General features: G+C 46.3%; 1 protein-coding gene and 2 pseudogenes across 2 annotated transcripts in view; 1 reads left to right on the top strand and 2 right to left on the bottom strand.

The window, feature by feature from the left end:
* The window catches only part of LOC147698962 (prolactin receptor-like), a 405,779-nt gene that overhangs the window by 35,694 nt on the left and 348,008 nt on the right, over positions 1-22,077 (top strand). The gene's annotated exons all lie outside the window — the stretch shown is intronic.
* LOC147698965 (5.8S ribosomal RNA) lies at positions 4,503-4,645 on the bottom strand (annotated as a pseudogene).
* LOC147698966 (18S ribosomal RNA) lies at positions 5,142-6,107 on the bottom strand (annotated as a pseudogene; the record flags this gene model as incomplete).

Genomic DNA, 22,077 nt, shown 5'->3' on the forward strand with positions numbered 1-22,077 from the left:
TCCTGACGTGGAATGTTAACGGACTAGGCTCTAAGATAAAGAGAGGCCTAGTGAACGCCTATATTAAAAAGGTCGACCCGGACATCACCTTCCTACAGGAAACACACCTCAAGGGCACCCAGTGTGCCTTCATAGCTAGAGGCCGGTACAGGGTACTGGCTCATGCGGGATACACATCAGACTCTAGGGGAGTAGCAGTCATTGTTAAAAAATCCTCACCCTTTTGCATCACCCACACCTGGGTTGACTCACAGGGAACGTACGCTGGAGTACAGGGTAACTGGAATAGACGCACCTATACACTAATCACCGTTTATGCACCGCCCAAACTACAGACCCGTACGCTCAAGGCGCTTGCGAACATACTCCTAGACACAGCAGACACTATACAAGTGGTGGGAGGAGATTTTAACGATGTCATGAATATGGACTTGACAGATCTGGAGGCACAACGAGAGAGGAGCACCAGCCTGCGCTGTTCAATCAGATGTCTACTATAGGCCTTACAGATGTATGGAGATGGCTCCACCCGACACAGCAAACCTACTCATACTACTCCGGGGCACACAAGACGTTCTCGCACCTCGACTATATTTTCATGTCCCGCCAGTTTTTGACGGTAGGATATGTCGCGGACTACATAGCCAGGGGCATATCGGATCACTCGCCGTTATATGTAAGAGTGGGCCATGATCGGGGCAAAGACACGGGTTCCTGGCGCCTAGCGGCCTGGGATCTCCAAAAACGCAGCAATCCTGAAAGGTGTTAGGGCAGACATTAAGATATATATTGCAGAAAATGAGGGTACGGTAGACTCAAATGTCACTCTATGGGAAGCCCTAAAGCCAGTACTACGAGATAGGATAAGATCTAGATTGGGTGCGGAGAGACAGAGACTCCAGCCCGAGGTGGCAGCCCTAGAACAGGATATCCTGGGATGGGAGAGAGAATATCTGACCCGTAAAAGCAGTGAAACCCTCAGACGATTACTTGATGCCCAGAAACAATATAGGGAATTGGCAACTAATGAGGCCAAGACCCAATCCATTGCCACCCTCCACCGATTATATGACGTAGGAGACAAGTCAGGAAAACTCTTGGCGTGGCTCAGCAGAAAAGAACGAGCGGCGAGGTGGATAGACAGTATTGCTACTGAGAACGGGACTACGGTTAATACCGACACTGGGATAGCAGAAGTGTTTGCTACTCACTATGAGACGTTTTATACTGCCCGCGACATGGCTACCCATGAGGAAGCTCTCCGATATCTAGACGGAACGGTCCTACCGGTCCTTCCCCCTGAGGCCCTGGAGGCCCTGGAGGCAGACATAACATCTGATGACATCACGGATGCCATCGCCAAGCTGAGACCGGGCAAAACCCCAGGCCCGAATGGTTTCCCAGCAGAGCTTTTTAAGCGGTCAGCGGACCTTCTGACTCGTCATCTTAAGGGCCTCTTTACTGGCGCCTTCGAGGAGGGAAAGCTCCCACCAGATCTCGCTACAGCCATGATAATTCCGATATATTAGGAGGGCAAACCACGGGAGAATTGTGCCTCCTACCGGCCGATCTCCCTACTAAATACAGAAGTAAAACTGCTGGCAACCATCTTGGCAGTCCGCCTGAGGGCGGTCATTATGGGCCTCATACATTTGGACCAATCGGGCTTCCTGCCGGACAGTGCAACAAAACTGAATCTCAGGAGAACCCATAACTGGCTACAGGAAGTGAGTGGGCGAAGTGAGCCACATTGGTTCCTTTCCCTGGATGCCGAGAAGGCGTTCGACGCGGTCCACTGGCCCTTCTTGTTTGCAGTGCTCCAGAAGTTTGGCTTCGGGCCAAAATGTATCAAATGGGTCCGGCTTCTCTACACTAGCCCGCGGGCTAAGGTGAGGGTGAACGGGATACTCTCTCGGGAGATCCAAATTCAGAGAGGTACTAGACAGGGCTGCCCCCTGTCCCCCCTCCTCTTTACGCTCACCATTGAAGTGCTTGCAGCCAGAATCCGGCACAACACGGACATTCACGGCTTTACGAGAGATGACACAGACTTGACTCCGGAAAAGATCTCGCTTTACGCGGACGATGTCCTGCTTTATATGACTAAACCGGAGACCACGTGCCGGAGCTTTTCCGAGAACTTGAAAGGTACGGTGAGATGGCGGGCCACAAAATAAACTGGCCCAAATCCGTACTCTACGATCCTGGGGATGCAATCAGTGGGGGAGGCTCCCAGAGGAGCTGCTGACAACCACAGAAGGCTTCCAATACCTCGGGATCTATATAACCACAGATGCGACCCTCTCGTTCCAAAGGAATTTGGAACTGATTATAATTAATGCGGTGGCAGATATGGACTGCTGGAGACAGCTCCCATTGACACTCCTGGGCAGGGCGGCCATGTGCAAAATGATCACCCTGCTATCCAATTCCCGTGGCGATCTTCAACAGGATCCATGTGGACCTGAGATCCTTCCTTTGGCTAGGGAAACATCCCAGGGTGGCCCTGTCCACGCTTCAGAGACACCAGTATAGTGGAGGGATCTCGCTCCCTAACCTAGAGGCTTACTATTGGGCGGAACATCTGACACCAATTAATGACTGGCTCCATGCCCCGGCAGATCACCCGACTTACGTCCTGGAGAGATCTAAAATTACGTCCAAGAAAGTATTGTGTTATCTGTATGGGAGTTTTAGAAGGGCTTGCCTTCTCCCGGCCACGGCTATAACACTTAATGCATGGACGAGGGCCACACGACGCATGGGTTGGGAAAATAAGCCCACACGACAGACACCGTTGTGGCACTGCCAGTGGTTGGCGGAACTTCATAAATTGCGCGGGTTCCAGAGATGGGACGATATTGGCATCTCCACCATAGGGGACGTAATAGCCAGGGGGGACCTCAAATCTTTCCAAGCCCTTCAATCAGAGTTTGGGCTGCACAATATGCAGCACTTCAAATATATCCAACTACGGCACGCTTGGAAAGCCCAAAACATCACACTCACAGACATCCCTGAGTATGCACCGCTGGAAGGGAGGCTCCTTCAAGAGCAGATAGCGGGAAAGGCGGTCTCCCTGACGTATAAAACACTGACTAATCACATGCTGGGAGATTTGACAAGACTCAGGAACACATGGGAAGCAGAGGTGGGGAGATGGAGGATCTGGACTGGGAGATAGTTTTGATGCATCCCCGGGAGGTGGCAATCAAGTCTAGATTACGACTGATTCAGTTTAATATACTCCATAGAACCTACTATGACAGGGTACGTCTGAGCAAAATGGGGAAGGTAGACGACCCACGATGCCTTAGATGCCAGCAGGGGGAGGGAGATTTTTACCATACGATATGGACCTGTGATGTAATTCAAACATACTGGACCCAGATATTTAAGGAATTAGAGGAGGTCTTAGAGGCTTCGATCCCGCAGGATCCCAAGCTGGCACTGCTGGGCATGACCAACGAGGTAGACCTGTCTCGCCCACTTCTTACTTTTCTGATCCTTGCATTGGTTGTTGCCAAACGAGACATTGCAAAACACTGGGGGGCGCCGGAACCCCCTGATCTGGAGGAGTGGAGGAGAGGATTGGACCTCTATATGGCTGCTGAGAGGGTTACCTATAAGGCAAGGGGATGCCCGAAAAAATTCCGTAGAGTTTGGTCTAAGTGGCGACACTATCATGGGCTGGACGGGGGGCTGTAGAAAGGGCTTCCGGGGGTGGGTACAGGACGTGACAAGGGGACAAACGAGACATATCCACAAAAGGGTACGATGAACCATACTGAACCTACTGGGTGCTGTGAGTCACCTGCAACTTTGGACCCTGAACTGTGAAAGACTTTTACTGGCACCGGTGGGAGGCGGGGGGACAAGGAGTGTAACTGCTGCAATTTTTTCGTATATGTATATTTGAAGGTATGAACCTAGTGTTTACGGTTAATTAGGGGGGTGGGGGGGTATTATCAACGAAAAGACTAAAAAGCAGAAACTTGGAACGCCTATTGAATGCTCATATTTGTGTTCTACTTGGTAATTGTAGCGCTCTAATGATACTTGCCGCCCAACCTCCGGGATGTGGGCTAAACGGCCGTGTATCCTTCATCCGGCAGTGTGAAGGGCCGACTGTGATGCATAACTGAAATTTCTGATTGACTGTTAATGGCTCCCTGTGATTCTGCAATAAAAAAAAAAAGATCTGAAGGGGTTTTGCCCTCCCCGGGAAGCCAGCCGCGGAAGTGGGTGCCCGAGGCACGTGCGTGCGGGCAGCCGGTCGGACACAGACAGACACGCGCGGCAGGCAGCCAGGCACCTGAGACGGACCGGTCGCTGGACCTGCCCTCCCGCCGAGGCAGGGAAGTGGGGCTAGTCCACCCAGTGAGGGACCCTGCCATAGGCGTTCGGGGTCTGACCTTGTGGGGGGATGAAGGGAAACAAAGCTAACCCTGTGATGGCCCCAGCCGCGTCCTGGGGAAGCTCCGGTGCGATTGACAATCGAGAAGCCCTCAGACAGGTGTAGCCCTGGGGGGAACCCGGGGCCGCAAGGTGCGTTTGAATTGTCGATGATCAATGTGTCCTGCAAGTCACACTAATTCTGACAGCTTTTTCATCGCGCGAACCGAGTGATCCTCCACCAAGAGTCACAGGCAACTTTTCGAAAATGTTCAGACACCTGCGGGCATAGTAGAGGCGACGCCGTCCATCCACCGCCGCGCGGCGAGACGGCCCGATTCTAGGCTTCCCCTCTGGGAGTTGGACTGCAACGTTGGGAGAAAAAAGCGTTACCAGGTGCTCGGCCTGGTAGTCTCCTCCCCTGGCTAAGGGGGGTTTCCCGGAACGACGGGAGCAGGCAGCCCCACTGCCGCCGGTCCCTTCTGGGATAACTGGGAGGGACTGCACGAATCCTCAAACCCCTCGGCCGCGGCAGCACAGGACCGGGTCGGACTGGGTACCTGGCAACAAGAGAGGGGCGCCCTACATGCACGTCAGCCGTCGGTCTTCGGGAGGCCCGAGCCATGCTGGGGAATAGCTCACCCATGCCCATGTCAGAGGCACCGGAAGGGAAGAGCCAGGTGGCTCCCCATCCCGCACTCCTCCCACTGGGAGGAGCCAGGGTCCCCTCGCAGGCCCTCGGCTCCTTCTTTTCCAGACTACCCATACCCCCCCCCCCCACCCAGAACCCAAAGACTTTGGTTTTCCGGAAGCTGCTCGGTGGGTCATGGGAATAATGCTGCCAGATCGCTAGTCTGCATTGTTTATGGTCGGAACTACGACGGTGCCTGATAGTCTTTGAACCTCCAACTTTCATTCTTGATTAATGAGAACATTCTTGGCAAATGCTTTCGCTTTGGTTCGTCTTGCGCCGGTCCAAGAATTTCACCTCTAGCGGCACAATACAAATGCCCCCGACCATCCCTTTTAATCATGGCCCAGTTCTGTAAACCAACTAAATAGAACCAAAGTCCGATTCCATTATTCCTAGCTAAAGTATTCAGGCGACCGGCCTGCTTTGAACACTCTATTTTTTTCAAAGTAAATGCTTCGGACCCCCAGGATTTAAAGTGTACTCATTTCAATTACAGGGCCTCCAAATAGTCCTGTATTGTTATTTTTCGTCACTACCTCCCGAGTCGGGAGTGGGTAATTTGCGCGCCTGCTGCCTACCTTGGATGTGGTAGCCGTTTCTCAGGCTCCCTCTCCGGAATCGAACTCCTATTCCCCGTTACCCGTAATCACCAAGGTAGGCACAGAAAGTACCATCGAAAGTTGATAGGGCATTCATCCGAATGTATCGTCACCGTCACTGTCACATGGACGTGCGATCGGCCCAAGGTTATCTACAGTCACCAGAGCGGCCGGACGAGCCCGGATTGGTCTTGGTCTGATAAATACACGCATCCCGGGAGATCAGCGCCGGTCGGCATGTATTAGCTCTAGAATTACCACAGTTATCCAAGTAACAGATGGAGCGATCGAAGGAACCATAACTGATTTAGTTGATTTAGTGAGCCATTTGCAGTTTCAGTGTACCGGCCATGTGTACTTACACTTGCATGGCTTAATCTTTGAGACAAGCATATGCTACTGACAGAATCAACCAGGTAGCCGCACCTGCTGACTGGGTGGGTTCGGGAGCCGCGTGCCTGTCTCCCTGACCAGCAACCTTTGCACACCCCTTGCTCTCGGGAGCCTGCTAGGGAAAGGAGCCCGCCCGCCTGGGCGGGAGTGCTTGTTGGACGGGTGGAGAAGTGCAGTTCCAAGTGCACCGGCGGGCCCAGCCAACTCACCCGGAAGGGAGAGGCGGGCCGAGGTGCAACCCGAGCGAGACGCAGGGGTGCGGAAGTTTAGTGGCGGTGGCACCCCTCGGAACGATCATTCCAAGCTGCTGCGAAAATGCCCTGGGCGGATAGGGGTGACGGCATGGTGCACAGGGACTACGGACCTACCGTGCGACAGGATCAGCGGGCCTGGCGCCACCCGACTCCTTCTGCTTGGGTCAGACCACAGGAGGGACGAGCTGCAAGGTCCACTTAGCCTCGCTGTGCTGGGTAGGGTGAAGGGCCTCCAGCCAGGCGCCAGGCCCTCGAGTCAGACAGTCCATGCGGGGTGGAAGCTCTTTGCTTGAAACAGCCGAGGCTGGCCATGCAGTCCATCCCTAAACGGACCGCGGGTGCCCAATCGATCGGAGTACAGCTTGGGCCTCCCCTGGCAGGCCGCCCTGCGTGGGGGGAGATGCCGGCTTTGCATCCCTGCCTGCCCCCGGAGGAAAGGCCTTACGGGAAGGGGCTGAGAGGCAGACGTGGACCCAGGTCATGCCTTCCCCTGTCTCAGATTCGCTGGACCTCACGGAGGTCTGACTGACTCTCTCCCTAGTAATCTGGAGGTAAATTACCCCCTTCCTTGTAATCCGTGCAGGACGAGTGACAGAGGGGATCCAAGGCGCGAACGTGCCTGACCTCCTGGAACCCTCGCTGGGATCGGGGAGGCAAATGAGCCCTCATCATTAGCTTTCTTTCCCGATGCTTAGAGAAGAGACCTTTTTCCTTTCCATTGGAGGAAGAGTTGCAGTCCATAACAAGCGGTGAGTCATTACTGTGCTGTTGGTAGCGCAAAAACCGCTCAAGCAAAGATGAGAACTGGAACTTAAAACTTGGGTAAACTCTATGTTTTAGGGGCGTGGCTTAGCTGTATGGCCGCGTAGACGTTCTTTACCTGAGCTCCTCGCGGTGGCCCTTATTTTGCTTGAATCCTTCAGAATCCTGCCCTTATGAACAAGGAACTATTAGTTGGAACCGCCGCTGATTCGAACTCGAGCCATCCCATGCTACCGAATGCATAGTAACTAGTGGAAATCGTGCCGACAAAGGAGATGGGGCCTCCGTGGGGGGAACGTGCTGCATCTTGATTCACGGAGCTGCAGTGTAGTGGAGTCTTGGAAGGCCCAAGACCCGATCGGTCGACTGGTACATGGTGTGGACCTGTTCAGGACTAGACCCAGCGGACCTGCGAGTGCCTCCCCGGAGGCAGTGCTCGCGCAAGTCGCGTGAGCTTTAGTTGGTAAAAACGGGGAAATCCAAGCTGACCTAGGAATCGCACACGCTCGTGCATGTGCGTTTCCTTTTCAGCTCCCCCATTGGCCTTTGCGTGCGTCTTATTGTAAAAGACTGCACGCAATTGGCCGGAAGCACGAGCATAGCTCCTCCCATGGCTTATTGGTGTCTATTACGTGCACCAAGCGCGTAATAGACACCAATAGGCCGTGGGAGGAGCTATGATTGTGCCCACACAGGCGTGACGTGCATGCCACTTGTTTTTTCTTGTTTACTGTTTGTGGTGGAATTCTGCACTGTAATTTGTCTCGGCTTGACTCGTGATCAGGCCCAAAAATGAAAAGTACGCACAGCTCTCTGCTCCACCATAAGCGCAGATGCATGATTTGAGCCAGAGAGTACAGGCAGCCTCTGAGCAGTCTCAGCCCAGCGTGCATGGGACTAGAACCACTGCCCACATTAGTCACACCGCATTCATCCGGCTTTCTCCAGCTGTACACTACCTCCTCGTAAGCCTAAACATGCTATCGCTCTCTCCTTTCGTTTAGCTACACGTCGGAACGCACGCGAACAGTTCGCAACACTGGTCATCATGCAGACATCAAAATGCATTCTACACGGGTCACCCCAGGGAACAACACAATGTCAGCTTATTCACACAGAGCAGCATGCTAGCCGTCTTTAATGCGCTTCGACGCTGCATCAAAGGTATGAAGTGCTATATAAATGCGACTACATTAGAATACAATTGAACTTTTTATTGAAATAAATCATCCCAGAATCAAGACGCAAGCAGATATGTAGTCTTCATATTTTCAATGTGTTGTCATCCTGATTGCATGGTATGCAATAAAGGCTATGGGGCTTTTTTATAAGGACGTATCATTTAATGTATTTTTGGTGTTTCTTGAGACTTTCACACATGCCCCATCTCCGTGCTCCCACCTAGTCACTCACTCATTCTTTCACTGATAAAACCTCCACTGTCATGCACACCGAAAAAGATTTGCCCCACTTCATGAAGTGGACACCGCACAGCCCTAAATAGATTCAAATCTGGGAAATAAATGCTGAAAGTTGACCTCACTTCATTGTAATGTATGTGTCCATGTGGATGAGTTAGTTCAGTGAATGCCTCGTGTTTCAGATGTCCTGGGAACTGGAGGGGCCGCGCCTGTAGCTGAGTGCCAGAAGTAAAGGCCCCCTTGTTTGCAGGCCAGCTGCGGTCACACAGTGTGTAGCGCGCGAGGGCAGCTGGCTGCACGTCATGAGATGTGCGCAAGCCAGGAATTCTGAGCGCGTGAAGAGAACGCTGCCACAATCCCAAGGGGGGCTACGGGGCGTCATTCAGCAGTCACGTGGGATTCAAGAGATTTCCAACTTTCTCTTCCAGGCCTCCCCTTCCTCTGGCCGCCCGTTCCTACCCTGTTATTCTTTTTCTTATCGCTCTGCGTCTTGTGGCCTTCCCTCCCCTATCTGGACCACTAGGGCACACTAAAATAGCACTCACTCTTTTCTGTCTTTAAAAATATAATGACGTATATGGTACGTACTATAATATAAAGTCTAAATAGAATTGTGTAATAAATGCTATTGAATCTCTTTTCTCCTGTATTAAGTCTATTGTTTATGCTCAGACATGAGGGGTAAGGCAATGGGGCAATATTTTAGTAATGTTCACCGATTTTATTGTTTCTTTTTTTTTAAAGGTTTCTTGTGCTACCTTATGGTGATGATTCTTTGTGTGGCGTACATGAATATGTTTTATGCATGTGAGATTTTTCAAGCGATTTTTGATGATTATCTTTACTTTTAAGCAGTAAGTGTATGCACACCTTCATAACCTTCTTTATTAGGATAGCTCTCCTGTTTTGTTTACTGTTACTGAGTGGTGTCCAGTATTTAATCCAAGAATGTGTCCTGAAGCAAATATATGCGGGGACTGGAGCAAGTTGGTAAAACCATAAGAACACATTATTCAAGAGCCATTAACCATAGAGGGAATCTCAAGGAAGCGAAAATCATCTGAAATCAATACATTTCAAAAATGTAAATGTATTTGCTTGCTGTCCATCTGGTTAAGAAACATTAGTCGTATAAAAAATACAAAAACCTGTTTCTCTCCTGATTTATACTATTACCATCTGTAGCGTAACAACACGACAGTAGATGATGTGTTGTCAACTATAAGTATTTATTCATTACACAAGGGCCCGCAGGGAGCGGGAAATAAACGGCAGTCACCACGGGAGTCAGCTGTCATCTGTCAAACAGGTTACAGTGACGTCACATAAATACGCATTGGACATTCCATGGTGACAGTGCGTGATGTAACATGATGGAAAGGGAAAACATACTATGAGCATAACCCCTTGCCAAAACAACAAGTATAACATGTACAACATCTCCCTTTCCCCATCAGAAAACACAAAATGAAGTTCTATTCCATAACATAGTCCTTAAACTTTTTCGGCAAGTTGATAACTCTACCCACTCTGGAAGACAAACCCCCAGTATGATCAATTTCAGTGTTTCTCGTGCCTGCTGCAGGAGAACCAGTTCCGTCTACATTGGATTCTACCATAGAGTCTTCCTGTGCCAGAATCGTGTCCCCACTTTCAACAGAGGAACTTCTTGAACTTTCTCCCAATGTCAAAGAACATCCTTGGCTGACAAAAGGATGCAACCGGTTAGGGCTACTAGATATGTCTTCCCATTCAAGGACACTTTCGTTAAGGCTCACATCTTCTCCTTCTACATTTCTCATTATTATCTTTTCTTGCCCATGTTTGAGCCTTACCACATCGTCTTTACTGCGCCATCCTTTCCCTTCTATGAACACAGCACCACCTGACGCTCTACCAATCTTCATGGGTTTACTGAACCTTGTTTCACCCTTACTCACCAAACCTGGCTTCTTTACCAACACCCAATCTCCAGGTGCTACACATTTGTCTTTTACTCTATTTACCTTATCAGAATACACTTTTTCTCTATGTTCTCTTTCACCTTGAGTTCTTTCTCACATACTTCTCTCGCTTCGATTACTGTTCCTTTTCATCCACCTATTTTTGGTGTTATGAGGTTGTTACATGCTCTTCCTCTCATCAAGAAAAATGGTGTATACCCAGTGGCTTCCTTTGGCGTATTGTTGTACGCATTGATTTTCACCTTAATGAATTCTCTTACATCCATGTCATTTGCAATGGCCATTTGAATCCCTTCTTTAAAGAACCTGTTTATTCTTTCTACTTGGCCATTACTCTTCGGGCTGTATAGTGGTGTCTTTTCCTGTACAATTCCATATTTTTCTAAGAACTCGACCATTACTCGTGATACAAATTGTGACCCATTGTCTGATACTAGGACCTTAGGCTGTCCCTCACTTTCGAATACTTTTTAAAGAAATTTTATGACCACTTCCGTTGTGACCACATTCACAAATTTGTAACACACCCACTTTGTATAGTAGTCTGTCAGAACTATTAGGTACTTGCACCCATTTGGCAATATGTTGAATGGTCCCGCAAAGTCTATTGCTACTTTGGCCCAGGGCCCATCAGGGATTTCCACCATCTGTAGTTCATTCTTTTCGACTCTCCAATGCTTATCTGACTTTAAGCATTGCTCGCATTTGTCCACATAACTCCTAATCTCGCTGTCTACACCTGGCCACCAATAGTGCATCCTTAGAATGTTTTTTGTGGCAGTGGTACCTGGATGTCCTCTGTGAGCCATCTTTACAATCTTTTGTCTGAGTTCATATGGCGGCACAAAAACTTCTCCCCTTTTTAAGTAACCATTCTCTAATGTCAGTTCATCACTCACCTGCTGGTAAGTCTTTAGTTCATTTGGAAGGTTCCTTACATGCGGCCGTCCTGTTTGCACATACATATTTACTTTGGTTAGGATGGTATATTTTGCCATACTCTCCTCCCACTCCTTGTCAGTTATTGACCCTTCGCACATAATTGTGGCATCAATGTGCGCCACCACGCACTCTGTGTCATCTTGCTCCTCTCCTTTTTGATCCTGTACAGGCAACCTGGACAAGCAGTCCGCTCTACTGTTTTTTCCCCCTTTTATGTGCTCAATTCTGAAATTAAATTCCTGTAGTTTTGACATTAGCCTTATCAGTCTAGAGCTTGCATTTCCGTTGCCTCGACCTTTGCCATCCATCATATATACTAATGGTTTATGGTCGGTTACAAGTGTGAAACTTTTCCCCCACAGATAGTCCTTGAGCTTGTGCACCGCCCACACACATGCCAAGGTCTCACGTTCGATCGTGCTGTAGTGGACTTCTGTGTCGTTTAGCCTCCTGGAAATAAAAGCAATCGTGTTCTCTTCACTACCCTTTTTCTGGCAGAACACAGCACCAATTCCCTCATTACTTGCATCTACAGTCACAATGTTGTCCAATAGTGGGTCATAGGGTTTCAGTGCAGGTGCATTTGCTATTTCCTCCTTGACTGACCTGAATGCTTGTACCTGCTCATCTTTCCATTCATATGCTACATTCTTTTTTAACAGTTTTCTGAGTGGTTCCACTTTCTCAGCATATTTCTGTATGAACTTTGCGTAATATTCACTGAGGCCGAGGAATGACTTGAGGGTTTCCTTGTTCCTAGGTTCTGGGGCCTCCCTTATTGCGTGTACCAAATCGTCTTTTGGCAAGATACCTTCAGCCGTCAGGACATGCCCTAGGTACTCAATCTCCTTTGTCATGAATTTGCATTTATCCTTTGAGACTGTCATACCTTTCTTTTCTAAAACATCTAAAACCTTTTCAATCAATTTTATGTGGTCTTGTTCTGTTTCAGAATGCAAAAGAATGTCGTCTTGAAAGGCTTCCACCCCTTTCATCTTCCCAAACAGAGCGTCCATGAGTTTCTGGAAAACCCCTGAAGAGGATGCTAGGCCAAAGGGAAGTCTTACATATCTGAACGCTCCAAATGGCGTGATGAAAGTTGTCAATTTCTTAGATCTTTCTGACAGACAGACCTGATGATATGCAGCCCTTAAGTCAATCAGTGAAAAGTATTTTGAGCCTGATATTGACTGAAGTATGTCTTGAATTTTAGGTAGGGGATGACAGTTTACAATTATGTTTCTATTTAGCGACCTCAGGTCTACACACAACCTAATGTCCCCTGTCCTCTTTTTCTTTGATACCACGATAGCAGAAATCCATTCAGACTCTTCTGCTTCTTCAATTACACCCTCTTCCTTCAATTTCTCAAGCACTTCCCTCAACTCTTTTCTTATGGACAATGGTATTGTTCTTACTTTGTGCTTACATGGTATGGCGCCTTCTTTTAGTTTGATGTCATGGTTGAAACCTTTAACACAAGCTATTTAGTTTTTAAACACCGTTTTATGTTTGTCAAGAGTGGTATCTAAATCTCCTTTGTCCTCCTCTATGCTTATGCTGTTCATCCATTCCTCTCTTAAAATTACCGGGTCTTTTGCCCCAGGCACCAATATTACCCCTAGCTGGGCCAGATCTCTCCATCCTACTAGTATCCTCCCTTTTTCAGCTACATAAATCGTTGTTTCAATTACTCTTCCCTTGAAACTTACAGTGTCATTGAAATATCCTAGCATATTTATTTCCTTCTCCCCGAATGCTTTCGGGTTCACATCAGATTCCGTTAGTTGTACATTTTTCCATTTTTCTTCAAAAAGAACATCCGATATGGTTGTTATGGGCGCACCTGAATCTGCAGTAAATTTTAGCTCAACTTCACCTATTTTCACATCCCCAATAGGACCCTTTATCCTTCCCTCCTCCATCTCTACATATAGGACGATGTCCGCACACATTTCTTCATCAAAACTGCCTACAGCGTTTATATTCATGCTATTACCCATTCTTTTAGTTTTATACAAGGCAGTATAATGACCATATTTTTTACACTTAATGCACTTTTTGCCAATTGCAGGACAATTCTTGAAATCAGCTAAGTGCTCATTAGATCCACACCTGAAACAGCTTAATTGCTTACCTCCTACCTTCCTTTCACTCAAACTTTTTTCATACGCTTTACCATCAACCTTCCTCTTGTCCAGTGTTATTCCCCGCTGATGACAATTCTTTAGTGGAAACTAGAGATCTCTCAATACCCCTAGCAATATCTATGACTTCCTGCAAGGTCGGTCTTTTGCATGCCAACAGTCTCTCCTGCACCTTCTTCGAATAGCAATAGAAAACAATTTGGTCTCTTATGTACACATCTGTCATCTCTTCATATTCACATTCTACGGCAAGAATCCTTAGACATGCAACATATTCATCGACAGTTTCCCCTTCTTGTTGTTTTCTTTGAGCAAATTTATGCCTTGCAACCATAATATTGTTCTCCTCATCAAACTGTTTTTCTAATCTTTTCAATGCCTCCTGATACTCATTCAGAGGTACAAATGTTCCTGGTGGACTCTCGTATTCGGGCAGGCTGTCAAAAACATCCTGACCCGCTTTTCCTAATAGCCCAAATAACAATGAACACTTCCTTTCTGCATCAAAGGCTTTCCCATCTATTGACACGATGTAATTTTCGAATGCCCTCACCCACTTCTTCCATTTCATCGTGGGCTTACCGGGTTCATCTAGAAACCGAGGAGGTGCACATATGTTATTACATTCAGCCATGTTATGCTCAAATATGTTATTTTCTCCTCACAGCAGACTTACTGCTCCGTTGGCTTTGCTGTATTCTACTTTATTTATCCGTTATATATTTTGTTTGGCTTACTTGAGTCTTTTAACGTTTCCTCATATTATTCAATTTATTTTTTCCCAAACGCGATGTCTCCGTTGCGAGTGCTGACTGCCTCGCACTCGTTTGATCTCAGTCAAAATCAATTTCAAAGATGGCCGCACGCTGTACACGTACGATGACGTGTGTTGTCCTGGTCCAATCAGCCTACGCTCCCAGCATGCTTCACGCGACACAGCTGAGGTAACTGACTGACCCTTCAGCTGTTGCACTGACAACGAAGCGCGCCAAATACTGAGGTAACACAAGACTGATTTCACAGGTACAGCGGCGATTTCAGGATTGTCTCAGTTTTTAATCATTCTGCTCAGTCATGCTGCTCATTCTTTCCACGTAGATCCTTTTCCTATATTAAAGTCTCCTCATCACTTATTTTACGCGCTGTCGATTTTTTTATAAGTTTTATTTATCTCTTCATTAAAGCGCTTCTCCCAATCAGCGCTCGCCATACGCCACAGTGTACTCACTCCGTACAATTCTTCCGCTCAATATTTCTTTCCCTTTGGGTGCTCCTTGGTCTGATCACAAGCTTCATCAATCAAACTTGCCGATCCTCCAATTTATGTCCGCAGGCCCTTGTTGTCGCCAGTCCTCGTCGCCAATTGTAGCGTAACAACACAACAGTAGATGATGTGTTGTCAACTATAAGTATTTATTCATTACACAAGGGCCCGCAGGGAGCGGGAAATAAACGGCAGTCACCACGGGAGTCAGCTGTCATCTGTCAAACAGGTTACAGTGACGAAACATACATACGCATTGGACATTCCATGGTGACAGTGCATGATGTAACATGATGGAAAGGGAAAACATACGATGAGCATAACCCCTTGCCAAAACAACAAGTATAACATGTACAACACCATCCTTGTCGCTTTTGTTGGCATTATGCCAACGTCATTTTGTGACCTTGTGCTCCTTTACAACAGGATCCTGGTGTGTGCTGATGTGGCATCTTGCCAGCAGTATAACTGAGCGCTTACTGTTTGAGGCTGAGTGTTGGCATGTTATATTCTTGCAATTCATTAGGTTTTTTTCTCACCTCTTCAATCTATGTACCCCTGAAATTCCCATTCAACGGTATGATTATTTGCAGAGCTTGTTCTTCGATTTCTGTGACTAATTATTTGGAAAACTGCACATGCATATTTTATTGTTGATGGGCATAGGGAATGTCAGGGCATTTTTGTAAACCTGTTATTGATTCTAGTTGTATCCCTACAACCCCTGCGGGCTGTATGTTTATTCAACAGCAGAAAAATCGGTGCTCGTTTAGCGCTGAAGGCACAAAGGGGCTGCACTTTTAAAGTTTAATTCCCAAACTGCATCTAAAACATAACAAATGATTACATCGCTGGCATTTTCAATTTGAATATCAGTACGTGCTTACATTTATCTATACATTTGCCTCTCCTGCTGCTGTAATGAACTCTTAATTGTATCTCCCCACACACCGTAAAACACTTTCTCTAGCACCTTCCTCCCCTCTGGCTCTTCTCTCTCCTGTAACCCCTATTTCCCTTTAGCCTCTCCCTTTCTTTAAAAAAAAATAAAAATCTCCCCTGTTCTCATTCCCGCCACCCCCTTATATTCCAACTGCTTTCAATACAACACATACGATGCTGTTGTGACTGCTGTGCAGGAAACTTAATTGAACTCGGTATCTGCCACAATCCCATGCCATAAAACTCCCTTTGTTCCTCTTTCCTCTCAGCCAGGCTCTTTCTCATCCTTGGGCGCTGCCACGCACTCATATTAAAATGTTGTTGTGACTGCTGTGCAGGAAACTTTATTTCCCTTCATATTGTACTCAACCACTTCTTTTCACCCTCAAAACCAGGCACGTAATATAGGCCCATGCAGGGGGTTAATTTAAACAGCTGTCTTTCAGTAGGCACATGGGCGTGTTAACAGATAGCAGATCAGCGTCCCCCCTGCAGGGGGGCTTAATTTGAGCTGGTGTCTGCAGTAATGCACATTGCTACATTGCAATAAAATAAAAAAATGAACGCACAATATATATAAACATGCATTCCTAAAATAACACTGAGCATCCTAGCCTGTAATTTCAGCCAAGTCACAACTTTTAAAAGGATGTATGCACATCATCTGTAGACTCACTCAGTACCACATATTTACACACCACATAATTACACCCTACTCAATGCAACATAAATACACTCCACATAATTCGGCTCAGTGTCACATATTTACACACCATATAATTACACTATACTCCATGCAACATAAATCCACTACACATAATACCACTCACTACCACATAATTACATATTACATAATAACAATATATTAAAGGCAACAAAAAAACACTCCACATAACACTATGCCACATAAATAAACGGCACATAATTACACTATACTCAATGCAACATAAATGCACGCCACATAATACCAATCAGTGTGACATAGTTACACTCCACATAATTACACTCAACTCAATACAACATAAATACACGCCACATACCACTAAATACCACATAATTACAGGCCGCATAATTACACTCTACTCAATGCAACTTAAATACACTCCACATATACATCCACAGAAACTATAGAGAGATCAGTGATGCTACTCTTGCACCTTTCAAGAATGCTTTCAGTTCTCTTACTTTGCCTGATCCTAACGTGGCGGCACTAGGTCTTTCCAACGCCCTAGCCAACGCTATAGACACCTTAGCTCCGGCAAAACAGCACTATTCAGCCCTAAAGAGTCCCTCGCATCCTTGGTTCTCCGACCGTCTTAGGCTTTTGCGTCAGAAGTGTAGACAACAGGAGAGTTCTTGGCATGCTCACCCGGACCCTCGGGGGAAAGCCCTACACAAATCTCTGCTGAGAGATTATAAGAAGGCTATTGCAGAGGAAAAAAGGAGTCACTTTACCAACTTGACTTCCTCTCTAAAATCATCGAGAGATCTGTGCAAGATAATTGACTCACTATCAGCTCCTAAAGTAGCCGACCCCACCACTGAAACGCAGGAGTTATGCGATAGTATCGCGAGCTTTTTTCATTCTAAAATTGCCAAGATTTATAACTCTCTTGAAGCTAGCAATATGGAGCTGGATGCCAATCTGGCGCCCTCCTCTCCTCTGCTCTCCCCCGCCCATACTGAGGCCGTTGCAGCCAATCCAAAGCTGCGCTTCATTGGCTTCCCTTTTCTGACCCTTGAAGATCTTAACCACCTTCTTGAGGCCACTAAGTCATGTTCGCCCTTGGATCCTTGTCCCCTAAAAACTTTGAAGACTTGCAGAGAGGTTGTCCTTCCACCTCTACTTGAGGTCATGAATATGGCTATCAGGGAGGGAATTTTCCCGTTATCTGGGAAATCCGCTGTTGTTAAACCTCTGCTTAAAAAGTCCTCTCTGGATCCGGAAGTTTTAAAAAACTACCGTCCTATTTCCTTACTCCCTGCCCCTGCTAAGATCCTTGAGGCCCACCTCAATCGAAATCTCTCCACTTTTATGGAGAGTTCTAAATTGCTGGATATTTCCCAACACGGGTTTCGGACCGCACACAGCACAGAGTCTGCTCTCACGGTTGTGATTAATAACATCCGCTCTGAGGTTGATAAGGGACATTCCACTCTGTTGGTGCTGCTAGACCTCACAGCAGCTTTCGACACCCTGTCCCCGTCAATTCTGATTTCCAGGCTTGAGGAGATTGGGGTAGAGTGCACGGCTCTCAGCTTACTCTCCTCCTTTTTACATCATAGAGAGCAGAGAGTCAAGATGGGCAACTTTCTTTCCTCCCCTCAGGCAGTGCAATGTGGGGTACCACAGGGCTCTTCATTGAGCCCTCTCTTATTCAACATCTATGTTACCCCGCTTGCCAAGGTGGTGAGGTCGTTCGGCTTTGATGTGCTATCATACGTCGACGATACTCAGATCCTGGTTTCCATCACTCAGTCGGCAAGCAAATCAGCCCTCCATTTCAGAGCATGCATGGAGGCAGCCTCCAAATGGATGGTGCGAAACTTCCTTAAATTGAACGGGGAAAAGACTGAGGTCATGATTTTTGTAGGAAACCAGGACCTGCGGTCGAAGGAGTGGTGGCCACCCTCTTTGGGGGAATGCCCTCATCCTACCCTCTCCGCCAGGAACCTCTGAGTGTTAATTGACTCAGCTTTTTCATTTGACTCCCAGGTTAACAGAACGGTGTCCACCTGTTGCGCCATCATAAGACCTCTGAGGAAGATCGCGCCGTATCTGTCCCATGCAGCACGGAGACAAGCAACAGTTGCCTTGGTCTTATCGAGGCTTGATTACTGTAACACCCTCTATAGTGGCATCAATAAGAGTTCCATCCATCGCCTCCAAATGGTGCAGAACGCCGCGGCCAGGATGGTCCTGAACATTCCTAGGTTAGCTTCGGTAACTCAGGCCAGAATGGAGCTCCACTGGCTCCCGATACTCTCCAGGATCTCTTTCAAACTCCTCTGTATGGCCCATAGAGCTGTACATGGTTCAGGCTCAGAGGGTATTAGGTCTTTTCTGTGTGTCTACACTCCCAGAAGAACCCTCCGCTCAGCCTCTAAGAATCTGCTCTCGGTCCCAAGATTTGCGAAGGCAAGGTGGGGAGGGAGAGCCTTTTCCAACTTGGCCCCCAAACTTTGGAACTCCCTTCCTCCGGAACTTGCCAGCCAGTCTTCCCTGTTGGTCTTTCGGAAACGTCTGAAGACTTGGCTCTTCTCCCAGGCGTACTAGTGGCCTTGCATTCGGTAGTTTGAGATCTTATCTCTGTTTGTGTCTCGGGCCTTGATGCCCTTTTGGGGCTAAGTTTGCGCGTTATAAAATTCTTTTCATTCATTCATATTGCCACTCAGTGCCACATAATTACACTGTACTCAATACAACATAAATACACTCCATATAATACCACTTATTGCCACATAATTACACACCACATATTTATATTCTACTCAATGCAACATAAATACAAACCACATAATACCACTAAGTGCCATATAGTTACATGCCACATACTTAAACTTTACTCAATGCAACACCAATACACTCCACATAAAACCACACACTGCCACATAATTAAATGCTACATAATTACACTGCCCTCAATGCAACATACTCTCCAAATACCACTCATGCCACATAATTACACACCACATAATTAAACACTACTAAATACAACATACACTCCACACAATACCACTACACTCAATACAACATGCACTCCAAATAATACCACTCAGTGCCACATATTTACATGCCACATAATTACACTCAACTAAATGCAACATACACTCCACACAATGCCACTAAGTGCCATATAATAACATTCTACATAACTACACTGCACTCCGTGCAACATACACTCAAAATAAGTGCCAGATAATTACACGCTACATGCAACTACAAAAAAACGAGAAGACATTTTTTATTCAAAATCTTTTTTTAATAAGGTTTTTCAATTATATATAATATTATCTTCGCTTGTATAAAGGTCACAAAAATGCTGAACACTTTTTATTATAACTTTTCAACATAATGCATAGCAGCCACAATGCTCTACAACATAGCCAAACATTCAGGCTAAACACACAATTTCCCAAAGGCGAGACCAATTGGCTATGCCAATGCGTGTTCTTTCTAGCTGAAGTAGAAATAGTGACAACAGCTTGTGTTGCCAGACTATGTATCCAGATTGATTTATATCCGGTTCATAGCAACGAATGTACTATTCTTGTTTTGGAAAAGTAATGTTGCCATGAACAGTTTTATATTAAGAAAAAAATAATTTAAAAAACGCTATGTTTTAGGTCTCGGCTGTAAAATGTATTCCATGTTAGTGATGCAATCCCCGGTTACATTTGACATGTTTCACTTTATCTTGCTTTCCCTTCGAGTATATTGTTTTTCTGTAGTTGGCTACTGTGATAAATGGTCCCGTGTAACTGTAAATTTAAACTTGCTTTTAATTGACATCTGTTTTGAAGTCGACCATGGAGGCTTCACTGAGTTTGACCTCTATTACAAATACAGAGCAAATAACTTGAGAAAACGGCCTAATGCTCTGTTACAAAACATCAAAATGGAAACAAGAAGTAAAAGTCAATTTCAGGTCAAGTAATCATTTCAATTTATTTTCCAAAGTGTGCCTCTTCACTCTCCCCCATAACACGTGTAATTACCATTTAATGGAGCCTCGGCGTGCCCTCAGCAATATTTTAAGCGACAGATGAACAGTGCATGGAAAATCCTGGGTCAAAAATAAAAGGTTCGCTCTGTCAAGTTTTCCCATCCTTAATCATTATACTCTGCTGATAACTAGAGTTTCATACAGAACACATTTTGAAAAAATAAAATTTTCACATCTAGCCCTTTTACTAGCACAAAGTGGCGTGGACCCGTTTACACTGTGTTTTGGCTCCAGGGCCGGACTGGCCGTTGCGGGCACCGGGCAATCCCCCGGTGCGCCGCATGGGTAGGGGCCGGTTTTGGGCCCCTGGGGGCCGCTTTTGTTACAGGGCCGTTTATGCAGCATAGCTGCAAAATCGGCCCTGCAACAAAATCGACATGAACCCGTCCCTGGCAAAGAGCTCAGACCCCCCCAGCACTTTGCCAGAGCCGGTTTCAATTCCCAGTCCGGCCCTGTTTGGCTCTAAAAGATCTTCATCTCTCAGATAAATCTTTGTGCAACGTGTATGTGCTGAATCATTATTTGTTCAAGGGATTTCGAATTCAGAGCTATAAAGTTGTTGCTGAAGGCAGTGAGTTTCTCACAATTCTGCTCCACACATTTCCAATCCACACTACATAATTCAACACCAAACCACATAATTCAACCCAATAACACTATTAAACAACACAACACATACATGCAAACTAGACCACAGAATTACATATCATGCCATGCAATTCAACAGTGCACCACATAATTAAACTCCACTATAAACCACTTCACAACACATTTCACATAATTACACTCCAACACACACACAATCCTACACCACATACACTCAATACCACATAATTACTATCCACATAATTCCACTGTATACCATGCCACATAATTCTACAACACAAATCCACTCCACAATTCCACAACAAAAAAATCCAAACCAACCCACATAGTTCTACTACACACCTCAAACATATCTCATAAAACATCGGTGAAAACATTGATATTCACAACACCAATAGCTCTCAGCATCACACAGCACCACATGAATATAATTCAGCATCACCGGAGCATCACTTTCTCACCAGCCTGCTCCCACCTCAGTACCACCTCAGGCTGCCCTCAAATCTGGCATCTGATGATTCTCCCCTAGTGTCTGTCCAGTGCTCGTTCTGTAATTCAGATACTATTTCCTGACTTCCACCCTCCCGTTGTTTATGTCCCCCCATAACAAAAGGAGCTATAATAAAAAAGCATTAGAACAGGGAGGAAGAAATTGCTAGCAATGTAAGAACAAAAAACTAGAAGACATTTTTTTATGTTTATCATTATTTAATAGGGCCGTTCAGTTGCACATAATGTCTTCTTGGTTATCTACAAGGTAACAAAAATGCTTTTAACACTTTTTTATTATAACTTTTCAACATGCTGCACTGCAGCCGCCATAATGCTCTACAACATAGCTTAAAGACACTGCCAAAGCCAAACTCCAAGTTCTCAATTTAGGCTCGGTGGATATTTTGGGGTTGTTATTAGGGCTTGCAAAATGGAAACCCCCAGTAAAGTTAATACATTTATATAATCGTTGTAG

The sequence above is a fragment of the Lissotriton vulgaris genome, chromosome 8, assembly GCF_964263255.1.
Source record: "Lissotriton vulgaris chromosome 8, aLisVul1.2, whole genome shotgun sequence".
In the NCBI taxonomy this organism is placed as follows: domain Eukaryota; kingdom Metazoa; phylum Chordata; class Amphibia; order Caudata; family Salamandridae; genus Lissotriton; species Lissotriton vulgaris.